Source organism: Scatophagus argus, chromosome 10 (assembly GCF_020382885.2).
Source record: "Scatophagus argus isolate fScaArg1 chromosome 10, fScaArg1.pri, whole genome shotgun sequence".
Taxonomy (NCBI): Eukaryota; Metazoa; Chordata; class Actinopteri; family Scatophagidae; genus Scatophagus; species Scatophagus argus.
Window position 1 is genome coordinate 10429093 of NC_058502.1, and position 19652 is coordinate 10448744.

The 19652-nt window shown below is 44.0% G+C and overlaps 1 protein-coding gene across 6 annotated transcripts in view; it reads right to left on the reverse strand.

Moving 5' to 3' along the window:
* Positions 1-19652, reverse strand: part of zmiz1a (zinc finger, MIZ-type containing 1a) — a 96033-nt gene that overhangs the window by 56954 nt on the left and 19427 nt on the right. For 3 of the 6 annotated variants that reach the window (XM_046401178.1, XM_046401173.1, XM_046401177.1), the window contains exons 2-3: positions 15211-15326; positions 1215-1291 (exon numbers count right to left, since the gene is read on the reverse strand). The gene's annotated coding sequence lies outside the window, so the exon portion shown is untranslated. Of the gene's footprint in view, positions 1-1214; positions 2344-15210; positions 15327-19652 lie in introns of those variants that run through there. The other 3 variants (XM_046401176.1, XM_046401175.1, XM_046401174.1) reach the window with 3 other exon arrangements.

Below are 19652 nucleotides of genomic sequence, written 5' to 3' on the forward strand. Positions count from 1 at the left end.
CACTCACAACAAAAGCAGAGGGACAAGGTCTCCTTTTACTCAGATGCATCGGGGCCGCAATGCAACGTCCTTTTGTCTGATGTTTCCTCTCCTCCTCATTCACTATATCATAAATCACTTCAGCCAAAAGTATTTGACACTGCGATGACGACTGATGGAGTGTTTCTTCGCAGGTTTAAATGAACACTTAATATTCATGCTGTCCAAGTGAAAACTGAATACATAATATTCATGCTGTTCAAAGGCTAATTGAACACGGTATTTGTGCATGTTTTTGCATTAAAAGGAACCTTGTCCTGCAGCAAGCAAGTTGTGCCGGCATGACTGGAGGATGCGGATATGGGGATTAGCATTTGTCCTCCTCATGAGAGATTGATATTGGCACTGATGGAGACAGATCAATAGCCATACATGGTAGCTCCCCATTGGTTCAACAGCGTTAACGCTGCTCTTCAGGTTTCACACCCCAGGGGCAGCTTGAAGCAGAGCCGGAAAGGGATCACCGCTGACATACACATGCGAGACTGTGGTCGTATAAACATCCTTAAAATTGGCTTTTTCTATATTGACCACATCAGAGGAAGAAGACTGATGCAGTGAAGCGCAAGAACGACTTAGCATCACAATTTGTTTGTGCTGTTGTGACTGACTGCCCTGTTACCTGACAAGCACCAGCTGTGTACCCCGCAAAGAGGAAATGCCATTGTCCACAAAATCCAATCCCTATCATGTAAATCATCACGGAACCATGTGCTTTCATTCAAAACAAACCTCTCGTGGCAATTAACTCAGTATGTTCTGGCGTGTATGTGGTCCAGTATCGCTCTCTGAAAGGGTTTGGACAATAAGACAAAGTGTAGTATCAATTTCAGCATCACAGGAAAACAGATGATTTGAGTTTTTGCATCCCAAAAAATGTAAAAGTCTCAATGTTCTTTTGCTCATCTGAGTGAAAATATTTTCTGTTTTCATTTCAGTCCTAAAAGCACACTGTCTTATGCCTCAGCTACTGCCTAACGTGATCACCAGTGCATTCTGGTCCAGGAAAAAATTCCTGCGTGTGTAGTGGCTGGTATGAAACAACAAAAGACAAAATTGAAACTGCAGCCATCTTATCTTGTGCACAAAATCATGCTGAAGTATATCTGTATCACCGCACGAGCTGATGCTTAAGTGTTATGGTGAAAATATAGGTGATAAATCAGGATCCTTACCAGCGTGGATGAGGACGTTCCCGCGTTCCCTATCAGGCAAAATCAGTTTCCTAATCCTCATCAATCACAGAGCGGGTCTAAAATGAAACAAAACAGAATGCAACGCACATCAGGGAGCGTGACAAAACACAATCTGCTTTTTAGTGATAGGAAAACAAGACTTAGGTGGCATCATTTATCGAGATGTAATAAAGCACCCTGTCGTGCATCTGACAGATTGGAAGCACATAACAAGGACTGACAGAGCTGGAGAGGATGTGCATCTCTAATCCCTGCCAAATATGAAAGATAAAATAGTTAAATGACAAATACAACTTGATTTCTTGTCTTCCTTGAGTGAGTGTTTTGCGCCACTCTAGTTGCAGAAGCAGCTGTCTTTGAACTCTCCAGGCTCTAATCATGGAGGAATATTTCTTTTCTGCTTCTGGCTCTTCTCTAACTACGACATGCAGAGATCCAAATGGGACGACCACTCGTCGACTATTAATGTGCTAGCTTTCTACACAGGGTTGCATCTTTAACTCACTTATTTCTGTTTGAAACTCCCACATCATTTCATTAATATTCTGCTAGACTGCTTCCCAAAACTGTTTGGCTTCCATTTTTTCCACATGTGTACTCGTACAGTAGGCGGAAAGAAGACTTGAACTATCTTCGCAGGCTACAGATTGCCCCACATTTAATTACTGTTAACACACAAGCTAAATACGCCTCCATGATTTATTCACTTCCCCCCATATTTGAGTCAAATTAAATTAGTCATATGAGTTTAATTAACTAAATACGATCTGATATTGTAATTTCACACTTGGATATGGGATACAGAGAGGGGTACTTGAGCACAAAGAAAGCATGCTAAACCAGCGCTCATTATGTGCAGTCATGTTGGCATTAGCAACAGCAGCATTAGCTGAATGATTGCTCCTAATCAAGGTTTACACACTGGGAGGTTACCTTTATTCCTAAAGAAATGGGATCCCTCCGCTCGCACCATTATTCACCGCTCCTGTTAGTCATCGAAGCGTAGCTAATACAAGTAACTCCCCTCATATTTTCAGGAACCTGTGCTCTGCTTATAATTATTAACAATGAAGACCACATAACTGCGGTTATGAAAAATAACAGTTTGCTCCTCCGGTTTAATGGGTCACTTTAAATACATAAAGATATCTTCTTTTCAACCTTTAATCTTACCTAGCCTGGGAGAAAGTCACTTTTGCAACATCTTTTATTTATTTATTTATTTATTTGTCTCAGCCTGGGGGCAGAAATCTCAGACAGACACGTGGAAACGCAGCCAAATAAAACCAAAAATAAATATCTGCACTGCTATAAAGAAAGGTGAGCCGAGACTTTAGGAACTTTTAATAACGTATTGTCCTTCACAACAAAAACGGCTTACACACACACACTCGTGTGCACTTTCATTATGGATGTAACGATTTTGAAACAGACCCAGAGAGACAGAAACAGCAATGCAAACGGCCAAGGTCTTGAGTCTTTTTAAAGATTTTTGTTGTACTCAGAAAAGAAAAAGAAGTGCTTATTCTATTTACTTTTGCTTTCTCAGTTAATTTAAATTAAGTTCATTTATGTTCACAAAGTTCAAACCGAACCACCACTCAAAAATCGAGGTCTGAACTAAAACACAGATTTGGAGAATCGCTACATTTCTAATTTTCTTTATAACGCTGACATGTTTGATTGAAAAACTGCAGTGGATTCCTGAAACTTCATATTCAACCACTGGCAAGTGCTTGTGTCAGAGAAGGCCATCCTTCATAAGTGATCCACACTTACCAGACTACCTGTTTGGAGATTTCCAGTCAGGTTCCATCTGGAAATTTTAATGCCTGCGTGTCTTTAGTCGACTGAGTAGTTCTAAAGCACAATGTCTAACGGTGGTGTTATTTCCCACTCACACAAATGCTCTATCATGGTGCTAAATGAGCTGCAGTGAGTGAAAAAGCACAGTTATTTACTAATCCTTGGTAATGAAACATGAGGCCAGTGTGGCATGTTTTCTCACTCTAACCGAAAGGAAATATGGCTGCCGAGAGCGACGCCGGCTTGCAAATCACTGTCACACTGCCTCACGACACAGGCAGAATTATCAGAGAAAAACAAATGGAGGCATTGATTCACTAGTTGTTTATTTACAACCCTCTCTGGAGAAGAAATAAATTCCCCTGTTGAGGCTTTGTTTCCCCATCATACGACACAAGCGGATGCACGAGAAGAGGGGTGAGCAGGCCACACGCGCACACAGAGACAGAAACACACATACAAATGCAATCGCACGCGCACGCAAACACGGCGCCTTACATCTGGATTAATCTCCAACGGGCGTCGTCACAGATGCCATTAAACGTAGCAGAAGGCGAGAATCATGCAGCAAAAGAGTCTGCCATCTGAATAATTTATGCAGAGGCTCATCTTGTCTCACACCAGGGGGATTTCTGCTTTCAATTTACACTGTTCTCCTCCCCACATTCAAATCAGGGAGCAGATTTGTTGTGATTGGCACGCGGAAGGTCAACGTTAGCAAGCTAGCGTCGACGCTGTCCTCAGCGGGCTGGTATGCTGGTCTATTAGCACACTTGGGTAGTGTGTGTACGTGTGTGTGTGGCTGTCTTTGTTTACCTCAGTGTGTGCTGGGTGACACTGGAGAATAGGACCGTGGAGCGCAGAGACAGCAGTGTGTGTCTGAGCTTATTAGGCTGCTTTCCAAGGACACAGGAGGCTCTAGACATTACACAGGCTGGGGAAAAACACTATTGCTAATCATAGCGGGAAAGATGTTAGGACTGCAGAGCGAGGTGTAGGTGAGGAAGAGAAAAAGTACAAGAGAGGGAAGGGAAGATGACAGTGGGAGGAGGCAGAAGAAGAGTTAGAAGAGAGGGCAGGATGAAGTCATGGCTCTCATGCGTGTCCTCACTTTGGGTGTCACACTGGGACTGAGAAGAGGACGGAGACAGTCTCGGTGAGGCACAGGTCATCTGTGACAAGATGAGCTGCCATTAGCCAAAAGGCGCACAGAGCATCTGACAAGTAGAGACAGAGAGAGAGAGAGAGGGGAAAAAACTCTCTCGGAGTGACAAAATGTGTTTTCATTTCTTCTGTTTGAAATTTCCAGCATCGGAGGAAGCACAAAGGATCTGTTGTGTTGTTTTGTGCTGTTGTCGTACGATTCCTTGGGGAACGGATCAGTCTATTTCACTTCGCACTCAATGTACATGCAACAGAGACAGAACGTACTCGAGACGTGACGGCTGTGTTTGTCTACAGACGTCTGCTCTGTTAAGAGAGGAGCTTCTCATTCTCTGAACTGTAATACAAACTTTAAAAAAAGAAAAAGAAAAAAGAAAAACAAAGCGGGTTACGAGGTTGCTTTGGGGGGAGGGGGGGGGGGGGAGACTGTGCTTATCAAGCAAAAGTGCCCTTGTCATTTCCAGGAGTAAATTGGTATGTGCTAGCTAGCGCTGATGACAGGACTTGGCTGTTTCTGCCGTTACAGGCATGAATGGCCCCGTAGTAGCCAGGCACAGTGCAGCGGTTAAACAAGACCTCTTTAACCAGATGAATGACAGGCAAGCAGGCAGGCGACGAGCCAACCGCAGACATTCAGCTCTGGCTGCTGTAATGATGCCAATTCAGCCAGACCAGAGAGACCACGTGACAAGGGCAGGGAGAGAGAGAGGGCCAGAGAGGCAAGTCAAAATCTATGAGCACATCAACAGTTAGGTCACCAGGCTGTACTGTAAATCCCACCTTCCATATGTCTCCAATTTTTCACAATTGTCTAGCAGTCCCCCTGTGTTTACCCTTTAAACAGTTTTGTTGTCTCTTTTGTTACCGTGGGGAGTCTATGAATGTGTGGCTTGTTGCCTTGTTAAACTTTAAATGTCACTGTCTGCAGCCCTGAGCGTTGCGTCAGTAGCCCTTTGCACCCTCCCCGCCTAGTGGAAATCTCTGTGCAAACCGAGGGGAAACTCGGCACCAGTATGACACAGCATGCAGGAATGCACCAGCGGATGTGGCTCTCTTTCCCTCTCGTTCTCTTTCTCAGTCAAACCCCCTCTACTGCTCCTCCTCCTCCTCCTCTTCCCCGCTGTGGGCAGGTCCATGTGCTCCCAGTAATTATCGAGGTTATTTTCTCCAGAGGCCCAAATCCCTGTTTATGGGCATGAGCGTGTGTCACACGGCCCTGGCCGTCAACCTACAGGACGCTGACTCTGTAGACAAAATGTCAGCCTCAGCTTTAGCTCCCATTTAAGAAGAAGAAGAAGAAGAAAAAACAGTTGCAATTTTCGGTAGCTGTATCATGACCTCAAGTGAGACAGCAAAAATGATGCTTCGTGTGAGCTTCCACCTCAGTTCTCGCCAAAATCGAGGAGTTATTTCTGGAAACCATGGACTTAAAGATGTGTATCCAGCAGCAAAGAGACGCTGAACCCAAAAAATTGCTTTGATTTAAATCAGTGCTATTTATTTATTGTAGACATGAGGGCAAGGAATGTTTTATGTTAGTTCTGCTTTACTGTAAAAAGGAGAAGAACATTTTCTACTATTATTAGTTCAATTCAGTCTCTTCCCAGAGCCAGACACTCTAGGAGAATTGTGACCTGGGCTATGGCATGCGTTTCCTTTTGGCAGTGGCTACACAGGAAGTGAAGACTGTGAAAGGCCAGTGGTTAACAAGGCTTGTAAAAAAAAATACTAACCAATCCAACAAGGTAGGTATTGTACCAGTTAATTAGAGACAAATAGGAGGCAACTTTGTCTTCTGAATGGAATTCAGAGTAGGTTTGTTCTCATGCTACAGTTGGCTCGTCAGCAAACAAGAGCCTGGAACAGCCTGAATTACAAGCTCAAAAGTAAATCTGCATGTAACAAACTGTTAGTCGGGGTCAGCAGTGCGCATACACACACACACACACACACACGCACGCACGCACTAAAATCGGCTGCTCCCTTCACAAAAGCTGCTTCCTCTCCGTTTCATCACGCAGGCCGGGCTTTGTTAGTGTGCGGAAATGCCTCCAGAGGGAATGAAAATACTGGCAAGTCCCTGCAGCTCTTTCTGGAGAGAGACGGGTCCTGCAGCTGCAAGATCACACAGACACACACACACGCATGCAGTGCCACACACATGTATGCCAAGTGGCCATGTAGGTTGAAAGCTCAGGTTACGTACAGAGATAACCATGTTAACCTAAAGAGCATAAACACCGGTGTGCGGTTACAGGGCTGTCAGGACTCCACAGGATCCAGAAGAAGCAAACACTGATGGTACAGAATCTACAGTAGGACTCATGTTGTCACGGCTGCCACAAAATTACAAGCAATGTCACTGTTGAAAGCTCATACCGCTGCCAAAAATCAGGGGTTTTCCAGCCTGGGAATTAAATTTGGAGAATTCAACTTCCTAGATTTGAATGGCACAAGTATTGTCTTGTTGAGAAATCCCGCAAAATAATCACAGAGAGGTTGAGAAAACCTTCAGTACCTCGCCACCTATCTCTCCGCTTTTAAACCGACTTGTCCCATTCAGAATTGCACACATTCACAAGTACACTGCAGTTAAAGAGTCCCCAGTTCACCCAAACCGCTGAGCTGAGAACCAGAGCAGGAGAACGTGCAAATTTCACACCGAATGGTCCCAGCCACAGCAGTGCGGGTGCAAACACTCCAACTTCTTGGTAACCACCAAGCCACTGTGCAGTCAAATACATAACTAACGCTCTTACATTGTAATAATATTCCATTACCTCACTCAGTGGCCATCCCAGTTGGTGAAAAACACGTGTTTGTAATCAGACAAGAGCGCTCTCAACAACAGATGACTGCAATCAAACAGTCGATGATCTGCATTTAAGGCAAAAATAAACCATATTAGTAAGAAAGAGAAACCATCGTTTAAAGGAACACAGGATGTTTTCAAGAGACCAGTTCTTTGTTCAGGTAATGGAAGTGAGGAAAGGAAATCATCCACATGTTTGTGCTAATCTTAACTCATCATTATGTTAAATCATAGCAGCCGTTATAATGAAAAATATGAGGTCACACATTTTAGTAAACTGCTGTCAGTTGTGTTTGTTGTTTTGTCTTGCAAATTCATAAACTGCAAAACTTTAAATATCTTTAGTGTTGACTGATCAGACTTGCCAGGTGGGTTTTTCAAACTGATTTTTAAGGGGGAAGTAGAGCGCACACACTGAATTTCAGCTCTACACCGTCTCCCTGCACCACCCACACTTACATTCAGTTGACCCAGGAAATTTAAAACAGTATGCTACTTCTATTTAATATTTCATGTAAATTGTACCTCCTACGCAAAACTGACAGACTCTCCCGCCTACCACCATGTCTTTTCATTACAGCTGCTACAAGTTTTCTGAGATGATACTTCTATCAGCCAACACATGCTGGTACTTCCAAACATGGGTCTTATTTCTGTAGATTAAACTAATACACAGTATCGACTACAACAGAGCGAAACATTACAGCTTTGCAATAGATTCCAGCGTGGCCAAGGAAAATTCAACTCCTACACTGGGCCAACAACAAAACCTTCTAAAGCTTCATGCGTCTTCTTGTGGTCTTTTAAGGCCTCTCATTCACCCAGTGTTGGTGGAGCTGCCATGAAAGGCACTGCCTGCTCTTTTGCAGCAATATGGGACAGATGGCAGAATAGAGAATCTGCACCAGATTCCAGTCCGCACATAATGCTAATTCATCCTAAATGCCATTGTGATATTTAATGTTTTCTCTATCAGTTTTATTCATTTGTATAGAGGATACAGTACCAGAGCAACAACCCCTGGTTGACCTCACGTTACCTTATGCACCTTATATCTTTTATTATATCTTAATTAGTTCCTCTCAGTAATATATACACTGATAAAGTTATCAGTAACGATAGACGAGTTGAAGTATCAGAACTGATGAGCTCAAACTGGTGCATCTCTAAGATCAAACCACCGACCTCAGTCTGCCAGCAGAGTCACACTCATTTGCCTTTGTCCCACATATCATGGTAAACAAAAGCAGGTGGCAGGCTGAACCAAAATGTAGCTCTGTAATGAGAAAGACAGCTGGAATAGATAACTCAGGTGATGATTTCTTTTTCACGTTCATCCTCATTTAGACTTTCAAATAACCGCTTTTACAAGTTTTGAAGGGCTCAATGGACAACGGACCTGTAAAACTCGCTGAAGCACTGGAGCACTTGTGTCCATTTTCTCTGCAGTAGACAGCAGATGTGTTAATGTATATGCAGTATATGTAGATATGGCTAAAAGTAAGAAATTAGCCAAAAAAGAAAACAACAGAATTTTTCTTTGAATATAAGCACAGGAAAGGTGGTCTGGCATCTGCAGTGTTTATGATTTCATTGCTTGACAGACAAACTGTGCAACAAGCTGATTTCCCCAAATTGTGTTCCTTTAACAGCATAAAGGTGGACTTGTGAAGTACTGTCTTACTGGGAAAGTATCAGGGGAAAGCAGGATCAAGATGCACTGACAGAGTGCAGGATCTTTCTAGACAGCTGCTCGACTTTCTCTCTGTCACCCTCCCTCACACACACCCATGCGAACACACACACACACCCGCACACACTCCACTCCCTCTCTCCTTTTTAGCCAGTGACAGCAGGCACCCAGCGATGACATGAGGAGTGTCTCTGGCAGGCAGCACGGCAGCACTAAACAGACAGAAATATCTGCTCTGACAGACGGACAGATCGTCACCCACTACGACATGCATGCAGCTGTCACTGAGCTTACCACTCCTCTTCCCAAACCCTCTGGTTTTGCTTCTCTCTCTGCCCCGAACAGCGTTTGCCTCAGCGTTTTTTTTTTCTTACTTACAGCTATCATATACAACATTGAAAAGCTACATTGTTCTGGGCTCTGTTTGGCCCATAGCCAGAGAGGAGGAGGCAGAGGGCAGAGTGGAGGAAGTAGGTTCGGCTTTCACGAGGCCAACTGTTGAGCGAGCAGCCACCCCTCAGCTTTATCAGCGTTGGCCTGCACAGGTCTAGCTCGCTGCTCCTTTCATTTGCTTTTGTTCTTTTGTTCTAACTTTCCTTTCGCTTTCACGCAAGGCTCTGCTCGTTCGCTCTCTCTGTTTCGCTCTCTCTTTCTCAGCCACAGCCGTTCTCAATTAGGAGGGTTCAGGGAGCGGAGTGGAGCATAACTCAGGCTCTGGTATCTGGAGCTGGAAGGACCTAAGGATCAGCAGCAACAAGAAACCACTGCTGTAACGTGCTGCGCCAAGAGCTGGGCTGTGGCTGCTTGTGTGTTTGCAGGAGTGTGTGTGCATGTTGCATAAATCTGCTTCGTGTCAACAGGCTGTCAGTGACCTCTGACCTCCATATTTAAACAGACGTGAATATGACAGAACTGCTAATGTTATGATTGGCCGAGCTGTCCTCTTCCTTGCTGGGGCGTAAATCTCTGTGCTGTTCTAAGTTAAAGATTCTGGCATTAAAAACAATGGGAAATCACTCACACACTTAGACACAGGCAGGCACACCCACACATCACATCTTCGCCCCCATGTAGAGAGCTACTTTAATTGCTTTGTTTCAATGATCTCCTCTGAAAAAGAGAGAGAAGCTGGGGACTGCAGTTTACAAGACACATCTGCAGGTGTTGCATTTCAAACTGTGAAACTCACGCTGTGAGAAAGAACACATACACCAACACAGGCACACAGACAGAGGAATATACAGACGGTCTCTTCCTCGCTTCACGTGCACACACTGCAGGTGCAGCGCTGCTCGGTGCTTTGCTCCACAACGTCGCGCCTGAAAATGCTGGCACACGAGAGCATCTGAGCAAGGTGAAATCGAAAATCTCTTAACATCTGCGTCTCTTTCTGTGAGAAAGCTGGCTTAAATGTGAGAAAAGGCAAAAATAAATGACAAGACAAAGCTGGGGCGCGGCGTATTGAGCGCAGGCGTGTCAAATCGGGAGAAGGAATGTGCTTATCAATGGGGCTGCTGCAATGTTGTTGACGCTTCCTGGTAAACATTTCACACTGAAAGTCTGACAGAGCCATAAATACCACCAACTAATGTGGCTAAGGGTCATGTAGGTTTTAGATAACCTCTCTACGGTGGGTTCACTTTGTGAAAGACTACTTTACTTTGTTACCACACAGCCGCTGGGACACAGTATCTCCCCAACAGACTAGGCTAGAACAAAATAGCTCATTCAGAACAACATTCACACGTTTAATTCGAAACCTCTCAGAGCAGCATCACTACCAGAATCAAATCTGTTTGTTATAGCTGAGAGTCAAGTAGTTTGGAGGATCCTGGGTGCCGTGTCTCCTAATTCACAGAAAGAAAGCGCAATCAGCTAAGCTTCAGATGGCATCCGACAGATCCAATCTCTTTTTTTTTTCTCAGCATCTCTATTGTAATGTTCCCACACACTGGCGCGTATGCCGCTTTGCACACATTTCTGATAATCTATGCAAATAGGCCACAGATGGACAAGAATGTATCTAATTGAGAAACATATGCGTCACACTTTTAAAAATAATAATTCTTACATCCCGCTTTGCTTTCTTGTCCTCATCCTGTTTCTGTCATCCTTCGTTCATTCATCAAGAGCTACGTGTGGCTGCGATGCTGGCATCTTGCCACACATTTTGTGAAATTATTCAAATGAGGACACCGTGTTTCTTTTGTTCACCGCCTTGAATGGCAACACGGAAGCAAGGACGGCGTACGCATGATATCCATTTCTCACCCTCGCACTACAACTGCCACCTCCATCTCTCTTCCCCTCTCCGTGAATCCATTGGAGGAACGTCCCAGGCATTATGAGAAGCCATTAATGAGTGTGTGGCGTAGCGTGTTGTGATGCGCGACATATTACAGCCATTCATCAGAGCCGGGAGACACTTGACAGGCGGACAGCCAACAGGTTGTGTAATCATATAACACAGCCATGTCAGGCCTGCCACGGCTCTGTGTCCCATTCAGGCCTCTAATTTTATTTTCCTCTCGGTAATTGACGAGGCTAGGCAGAGACTCAGTGATGGATAACATCATGGACCGACCAGCACATAAAGGTGGCGGCTTACTGGGGTGATGTCATTTCAGATGACATCAACATTTGGGAAATACTTAAATGAAAATTCTGGTTTGATACAATTTGGGTGTCATTTTTCACAGTGTTGGCAAGTATTTATACCAGTTGAGATAACTTTGTATTCACCTTGGTAATTGCTGAGGGATATGAGGACATCACTAAAGCTAAGCCAGACGGGGCAAGAAACTCTAGCAGTCACAAGATTATGTAAACTAGATTAAATCCAAAGTGACTACACCCAAAATATTTTTTGTGCCACATCTGTCTTCTTTTTAGCAGATCTCTACAATGTTATAACGCTTCATTTTAAGCTGGACTTTGAGAAGAATAATGACCACACTACATAAAAGACCCAAGTTGTATGAAATTGGAATTTACCTTGACACAAAGTGAAAGCCGCATTAACAGCTGCTTGATCTATTTCAGCCGAACACTAATTCCCTGTGTATTACTTATTAGGTTTAATGAGTCAGAACTGAAAAGCCAACGTAATCTATTAAAAAAAAACATTATAAGACATCCATCATCAAGTTACTGCATTATTTACGCAAAAACATGACAAAGTAAAAGTGTTACTCTGGTAATTACATTGTACTGGGAATGCCATCTGACAATGAAGAATGCGTTGCATATATCCCAACTCCTCTGCACAGCACAACTCTCAGCTGCATCAGAGAAGCAGAGGTGGCCCTGAGGCAGTGTTCGACGTTGTTAAGGATAGCAAGTATCCTCACACAACCTGTTCTGCTCCGTCCCTACATTGGAAAAGAGAAGACAATGTTCTCTCTCATCCTCCCACTCTCACCACTTTATACCTCTGCTTGTTTGTGAGATGCCTCTTGCAGCACACCATCCAAAAAGGGCCAGCTTGCTTGTCTATGTGAAAAATGGGCTGATGATAACCACACATGAACATGATCACCGGCGAGGATAAAAATACACATTCCTGTCATTTGAATATCATCATAGTCTCCTAAGCTGCAGCACCCTGAGGAGAAACTCCTTAGAGAACAAAAGTCTTGATTAGACTCGTATTCTCTCTCATTCTATATTGGTCTGTGTCTCTCGACCTCTGTCCGTCACCAACGTACAGCATAATATCGATGTACAATTTTACATTAGAAAAACTACTGTGCAGGAGAAAAAAAGGAAGAGGAGAAGTGCGGACGGAAAGAAACAGACAAGAGTGAAAAAGACGGCGGAGAACGAGATACTAATTCCCTCGGCGTGAACTAATCCCTGAGAGCGTCGACGTCCTTCATTTTTATCTCAAAACGCCATGCGGTACTGTGGCGCAGACAACACAGCAAAAGAGCCTATCCCAACCCGGAACAAGCTCTGACGGTGTCCACAATGTCCACTGATCTGAAAACACTCTTCACATAAGCAACGGATGTGCGTTCAGTTTGCTTTTCGTGAAGATCAAACACAGAATGGTTACTCTGTTGACTGTCAGCTGGCTGAACTGGTTGAAAACAAACAGACACAGGTTAATGACAACACCTGTACTGAGTGATGACCAATCACGGCTCTTGTCGTTTGCAAGAGGTCTACATGCATACACGTCAGGTACAGCGTAGGTACAGTGACTGCATGAGTTGGTTATGCTGCACACCTAAGCTGGTCTGGAGGAGGTTATGTTCAGAGTTTCAGGTTAAAATGGCTTTAAACAGCAGTGATGATATTCTCTATGAACAATACAGACTCCAAGCTGAGGGAACACATTATACAATATGCTTACATGCTTTCAGTTGGTTTCATTCTTTCTCTGCGTTTCCTTCAAGTAACTTTAACACTTTGCCCAGCATACCATCCATATACTAAAAAATGAAGGTACAGCAACTAAAAAACCACTTTGGATTATATTTTTATTCTTTGTCCTGCCTTGCAGCCAATGTCTGTTTTACAATGCTGGCTAAAAGAACAATGATTGAAAAAAATTGGTGTCTATTGGTATTTAAAACAGATAATATATAATCAATACACAGCGTTGCTTTTTGCTGTAATTTTTTTTTACTATATTCTTCATTAGCTCTCCATTATAACAACTTGTTTCTTTTGACTGAAGTAGATGGCAGTTGGTCAATTATGCGTGAAATAAGAATCAAATGATGCGCCAAACGCCCCTTTTTATGGAAATGTGCACAGAACTTGAAGCAGAAGACCTGAGTTTATCTCTGACTGGGGCTTTAGGTTTAGCAAAGCCATCTCACACAAAGAAAGCCCAGCTATGCTGAACTTGCTTCGTACACACACACACACACACACACACACAAACTTCCTCTCGCCTCAATCTAAACTCTATCGCCTCACAACGGCCACAGTGTTCACTGTCAACAGTAGTCACACTATGTGGCGCTAACATGCTAACATTAAAGATGCATCTAATTAAAGCTGCAGGGGAAAATACTCCTCTGCAGCAACAGTCTGTAGCATGTTCGCAGCGATGATAGGCTTTCTCAACAAATTAAGCCAGAGAATCTCTACATTACTCATCCTGGATGGCTGTCTGGCCAAATTGTGCCTCAGTTGCACAGTTGTTTGATCAAGTGCTGGTGTGCTCTGTATGTGTTAATGTGAGAAGAGGAGAAAAAAAAAGAGGACAGATATGAGTCCATGGATACCAGGCGAGATGAAAACAGCACGAAAGCAGCAGAGAAACGCAGTAGAACTTGTCTTCCTATACTTTCATGTCTCTGCAGTCATGTGCTGTCACATTCTGCAGCTTTGTTGACTGGCAGCCTCGCTCTCTCACTCACTGTGCAGTACTTGTCACTCTTGTGCATGTGTGTTTGTGTTAAACCTGTCGCTTTCTGTGCTCTGATGTCCATGTGCTTGTTGCCGTGGCTGGACTCTGCTAATCGTGCATAAATGTGTGTGGTATTTGTGTCTATATGCATAATAAGTGCACGTGTATGTGTGTGTGTGTTTGTTTGTGTGCAAGGCAGATGTTCCCCGGGTGGTGCCACTGCTGAGTGTTCACACACAGCCGCCCGCACACACACACATACACACACACACACATAAATGCACACTAAGGGAGATTAACCAGCACTTTATTTATCCATTTGCTTCCTGAATCTGTTCCCTCCCACCCTCCAACTCTCCCCCATCCTCCTTAATCCCTGGTTCCAAAGAATACAGGAGGAGAGGCAAAAAGGGAGTTTAAAACTGGAGCTAGGTGGCAGAGTTTTGCACCATTCTGGACCTACTTTAAAAATTACTTCGGGGCCTTGAGGAGAATTGGAAGTGCATTTGCGCTAGACTCTTTGAATGTGAACTAAACTCTTGAAAAAGTCAGATTTCTTTGTGTTAGGGCAGCGCTGATATTCAGTTTGACATAAAATCACTGTAACATGCCAACTAAAATGCAACTAAGAACCAAAAGCCCGAATGAGCAGCCTAAAGTTAATTCAGGATTGAGATTATGGTTAGAAAAAGGATCATGTTTAGTTAAAGTTAATTGCTGTTTTTCCCCAAGAATTTATTAACGCACGTTTTTTCCCTTTTCATCCCATCTGTCCACAAAAACAGAAAATGTGAGTTTTTTGGAAACAAATGTACTTCACAGCATCATGGTTTTGCTCTATTCTTCAAGTACTAACACTGGCCACAGGCTTCTCGGTGGGGACTGGCTGAGTTTTTTGGACAGAGCCAAACAAGATCCTGCACAGCTCCTCATAAACAGCAGCTGCACACTGCTCAGTTCCCAGTTCCTCCCCGGCCGCCAGCCCAGGAGGGTCCAATCAAAACCAGCCACATTACTCCCTCACTTCGACTTTGCGTGCCAAGTCTGCTTCACATTGGAAAAAAAAATAAGCCAGGACCGAACCAAAAAGCGTGCAGAGTCACCAAGCTGTAGAAAAGAAGAAAAATCTGTTTACCTGTATGAACTCTGACCTCGGTGGTACTGCTGCTGTGGTCGCCGCCCCCTCCCCCGCCCTGCCCTTCATGTATTCCTCACAAACGGCCCCTCACTGACCACTCCTTGAGCGGTGATCTGAGGAGATAGAAGACAGAAGGAAAAGGATGTTAAATTTCTTTTAATGGAATGCCAAAGAGAGCCTGGTTCAGACAGAGGACAAATGTATCACAGAAAAATACACCCCGGTGTTGAAAAATGTATGCAGGAAGCCATGCGGGTGTTTGCTATACTGCCCCATTTACTCTACCTCCTAACCCTGCCGGAAAGCCAATGAACCAATGAGCAACTGCACCACCTATCACACTGCCACTACTGTGCCTGTATACTGCAGCAGTCCTGTACACCCCCCACTCCCACGCGACCCCACCCCCCACTGCACAGGAACAATGTCCTTCCTAAAGGTTATCAGCAGCCTGGCTCTTGGTCAGCCCTCATCCTGAGTCCATTACACACACACACACACACACACAGGCAAGATTCACTGCCTTAATACACCTCTCTTAGTCTCTCCTCACTGCTCCACTGCACCCTTCACACGCCGATACAAATCCAGCGTAGGCCCGGAACACATGCACAGCTTTTGGGATTAGTCTACGGGCGCATTTTGTCTTTGCAATGCACTTCAGTTCCACTGATGTAAGTTTCATTATGAAAACTGTGAAGAAATACAGCATTAGCCTGAATATTACATGACCCTGATTTTAAAAGCAACCCCTCTTCACTCCCTTTGCAACACTTTCAGATCTGCTAGCGATCAACCTCTTCTGTGCTTTGTGGTTGGGAGCGAATGAGCAAAAGTTGCTCAGTTAGGGTTAGCACGAAACAGGCTAAACTAAGGTGGTGAAACAGGTCAACACTACATGCTAAACATCAGCATACTGTCACTGTGAGCACGACTGCTGTGCCTACACGCAGCCTCAGAGAGTTTCCAGCATTGCTTTACGATGAGAAATACTAACACTAGAATAAATGGCGATACATTTATAGATCAAAAGACTACATGTAATGTAAAAGAGGTCACTCTTACTCACTGAGCCACAGAGAATTTATCACCTGACTCTGCAGTTCCCCTCAGCTCTGGAGCTCTTTAGGATCTTTCAGCTTCTTTTCATTCAAGAACTGTCATTTTAAATGAAAATAAAGAGACTTTTCTTTACAGTCGTCTTGACTGGAAAACAAAAGATGAAAATGTATGCGACAACAGAAACAGTCTTTCGCTTACGATCTCCTGGTAAAGACAGTCCCTGAGGAAGAAACGCCACTCTCTGCTCTCTCCCACTGTTTCAGCACTTACAATCTCTATCACTGTTGCAAACAAGCTTCCTCTGCTTCAGGCTGCACTTGTGGCCATTTTCTAAGTTACAGTATACTGTACATCGGCACTGCTAACTGAGAAATTTTGGTCGGTGGGAAGCAGCTTTTTTAGAGAAAATTATGAGAAAGTGGAGGATACTGAGAGGAACAACATCAGATATACAAGCAATCTTTGACTTTCAAGATACAAGCACATCTGTGAGTTCTATACTTGAGGTAGACAAGCCTATTGTCTGACAACACCACGCATAGTACTCCTCATTGAGTGGGCTTCCACATGGCAGAGCTTTGCTGTTGTTTCCGATAAAATTTAAGGAGCTTTCGCTTAATGTTAAAAATAAAAGAAATTGTCTAAAATATAAAAACTGACAAAAATATGTTTTATTCTCCTGATTAAATCTAAAATATCTCCTCTTGACATTGAGAAAACAACACATGCAAGGTTCAAACAGAGGGGGTGCATGGATCGACCCCCTCCCCACACACCTGCTCAGTCATTTAATCCATGAGAAGAAAGGAGCATACTGAAGAATATAGTGTGTGTGGGTGTGTGTGTTGGGTAGGTGGGGGGGGTTCTGGACTGAGGCCAAAAGAGAAGAGGACAGGGCGGAGGAGAAAGCCATAAATACGCAGGGAGGCGAGCAGGTGTCGCAGACAAACGTGATTTACAGCGTCTATGTCCCGTACAGCGCTGACAGGTAAGCCTATTAGGTTGATATTACCCAGCTATAACACGCACCGATGGACCCTCTTAAAAACATGTGTGCAGCGAGTGTGTAAAGGTTATGGGATTAAGAGAAATATTATAATATCACATTGTTAAATTGGCCATACATTACGTCCTAAAAATTCAATTATTATATTAAAGCTGTTTATCAATCACCTCTATTCATTCGCCAATGTGGCGTCATTTGGCAACCATACAAGAGACCTGTGTTTACCTTCTTGTTTTGTGTCAAAACAGCATAGTTTTATTACAGCGGAGGTTAGACTGGATTAGACTGAAAGAGCAATACTGAGTAAATGTTTTTACTTTGAAATGACATCAGCTTTCAAAGGCAAACATTGTGCGAAAGAGCTAAATACTGAGATGGCAGTAGATTTCTGCATATTGGAAGCTGCCGAAGAGCAATCACTGAACAATGCCAACATTTATGAGGAACTAAACGCACTAGAACATCGAGCGGAGATTTGCAATCGACTTTCACTTGTAAGACTGCATGAGAGACAGACAAATTGCTACCATTTGAGCAGCACACTACAGATGGTGTTGAGAGCAACACAGCACAAAGCAATGTGTTCCTTAATAACGTGGTGAATATTGCAGTGAAAAGCTGAGTGCTTCGTACTAGCTTCTGCAGACTCCAGCTTTTTTTTTCCCTCCCCTGTCAGAAGTGTGAACTCTTTCATCCCGGATATAAGAGGCTGCGGTAAAATCCTCAAAGAAACTAATCGTGTTAAATGAGGTTTGTGTCTGTATCTATGGCTTCTGAGAGTGTGTGCTTGTGTGTGTGTGTGTGTGTGGGCCATGGGCGGGGGGTAATAGGTGTCTCTGAGAGGCTAAAAACTCCTGTTGCCTTTGAATCTAAACTCTCCACTCGCGACAGTCGTCCCACGTTTCATAATCGTGCTCAGTGTCGCTGCCTTAAAACTTCAATCCTGGAAATCGTATCTGATGACGTGGCTGCCCATTGACAGAAGTAAACCAATTTTCTGCGCAAAGTCTTTAGAGTGATTCAAATGCTGGAGACGACAAAGCCCAAGTTTGCCTGTTAAAAGCCTTTAACACCACCACGTTTGCTTTAGCTTCGTGGGGGGAATCCTCGTCTCAAGTGGCTGCTCAACTCAGACAGACAGACTCACTAACATGTGCACATACTCACATATGATAGACACACACACACACACACACCATATCATCCAAGGCTGAGGAAGCAGGAGAGCTATAAAAGCCGACCTCATCTCCTTAAAACAAGCAGGGGCTGTCCCTGGGCGTCTTAACACAACTCATCAACTGTTAAACCAGAGAGAGAGGCAGGAGCAGTAAAAATCAATGCCCCCCAACACGGCAAACAGCAGTCAATGATGTTACGTGGAACGAGGAAAGAGCGAGAATAAGCAGCAGCATCTGGAGCGGGAAGGAAAAACGAGCAGGTGGAAGAAAGAGAAAGTCCATGTTAAGCTGAAAGCAGTGAGCTAATAGATGTAATTGATGACCTCTATGCAAATAGAAGAACTCTAAAAAAAAACAGAGAATGCAATTTAAAGCAGCAGAGTCTCTGGAATCGATTGGCGCTGTGAGTGAGAGACGCCATTTCCCTCCAGCCAATATAAAACACTTTACTAGGAGCTGTCAGATACTTATCAGGAGGAAATTAGCAGAGGAATACCATTTTCCCAAAACAAACAGGTCAAGTGTTTCTCCTACTCCTTTGAGTGGTCTCTCCCTCTCTTTCGCTCTCACCCACTCTGATATCATCATCTGTTATTTCCTCCCGTTTAAATGCCAACAGTGAGGAGAAGCGGGGCCGCATTTCATTCAAACAGATCATTTGTAATAAAAACCCATGCAGGCAGGCCCCCGTGTGCCAGCAGGAGCAGGTTGCTGTTTGAAACGGAAAGAAGATGAGGTCTCCGGTTCGCCGCGGCTCGAGGGAGCAGCCTCAGAGCCTGCCAGCACCCGCACGTACACACTGACGCAAGTCCGTCCCGAATCTCCGAGCCAGATCTCACCAAAACAATATTTGTGTTTTTTTGGCCTGCAGTCTGTGTTCCTGGCTGAAAAGAAGAAAAAAAAAACGAAAGAAAGAAAGAAAAAAAAAACCACAGAGAACAGAGCACAAAGAGAAGGAGAGAAGGCAGCAGCCCACACAAGACTGCCTCATCGTAGCGAGAGAAGAGGGCAGCTCGGCGTCAACATCAACACCAATTCTGCAGTCATCGCTCAGCAGGTAATTATGATAACAACGTGTTCCCTAGGCAGCTTCTCTCTGATTTAGTTTCCAAGCACTTACCCTTCCTAAAATCTCCTCCCGATAACATCTGATATGATTACAAAGTCAAGATCCTTTTCAAGGAGCGCCCACT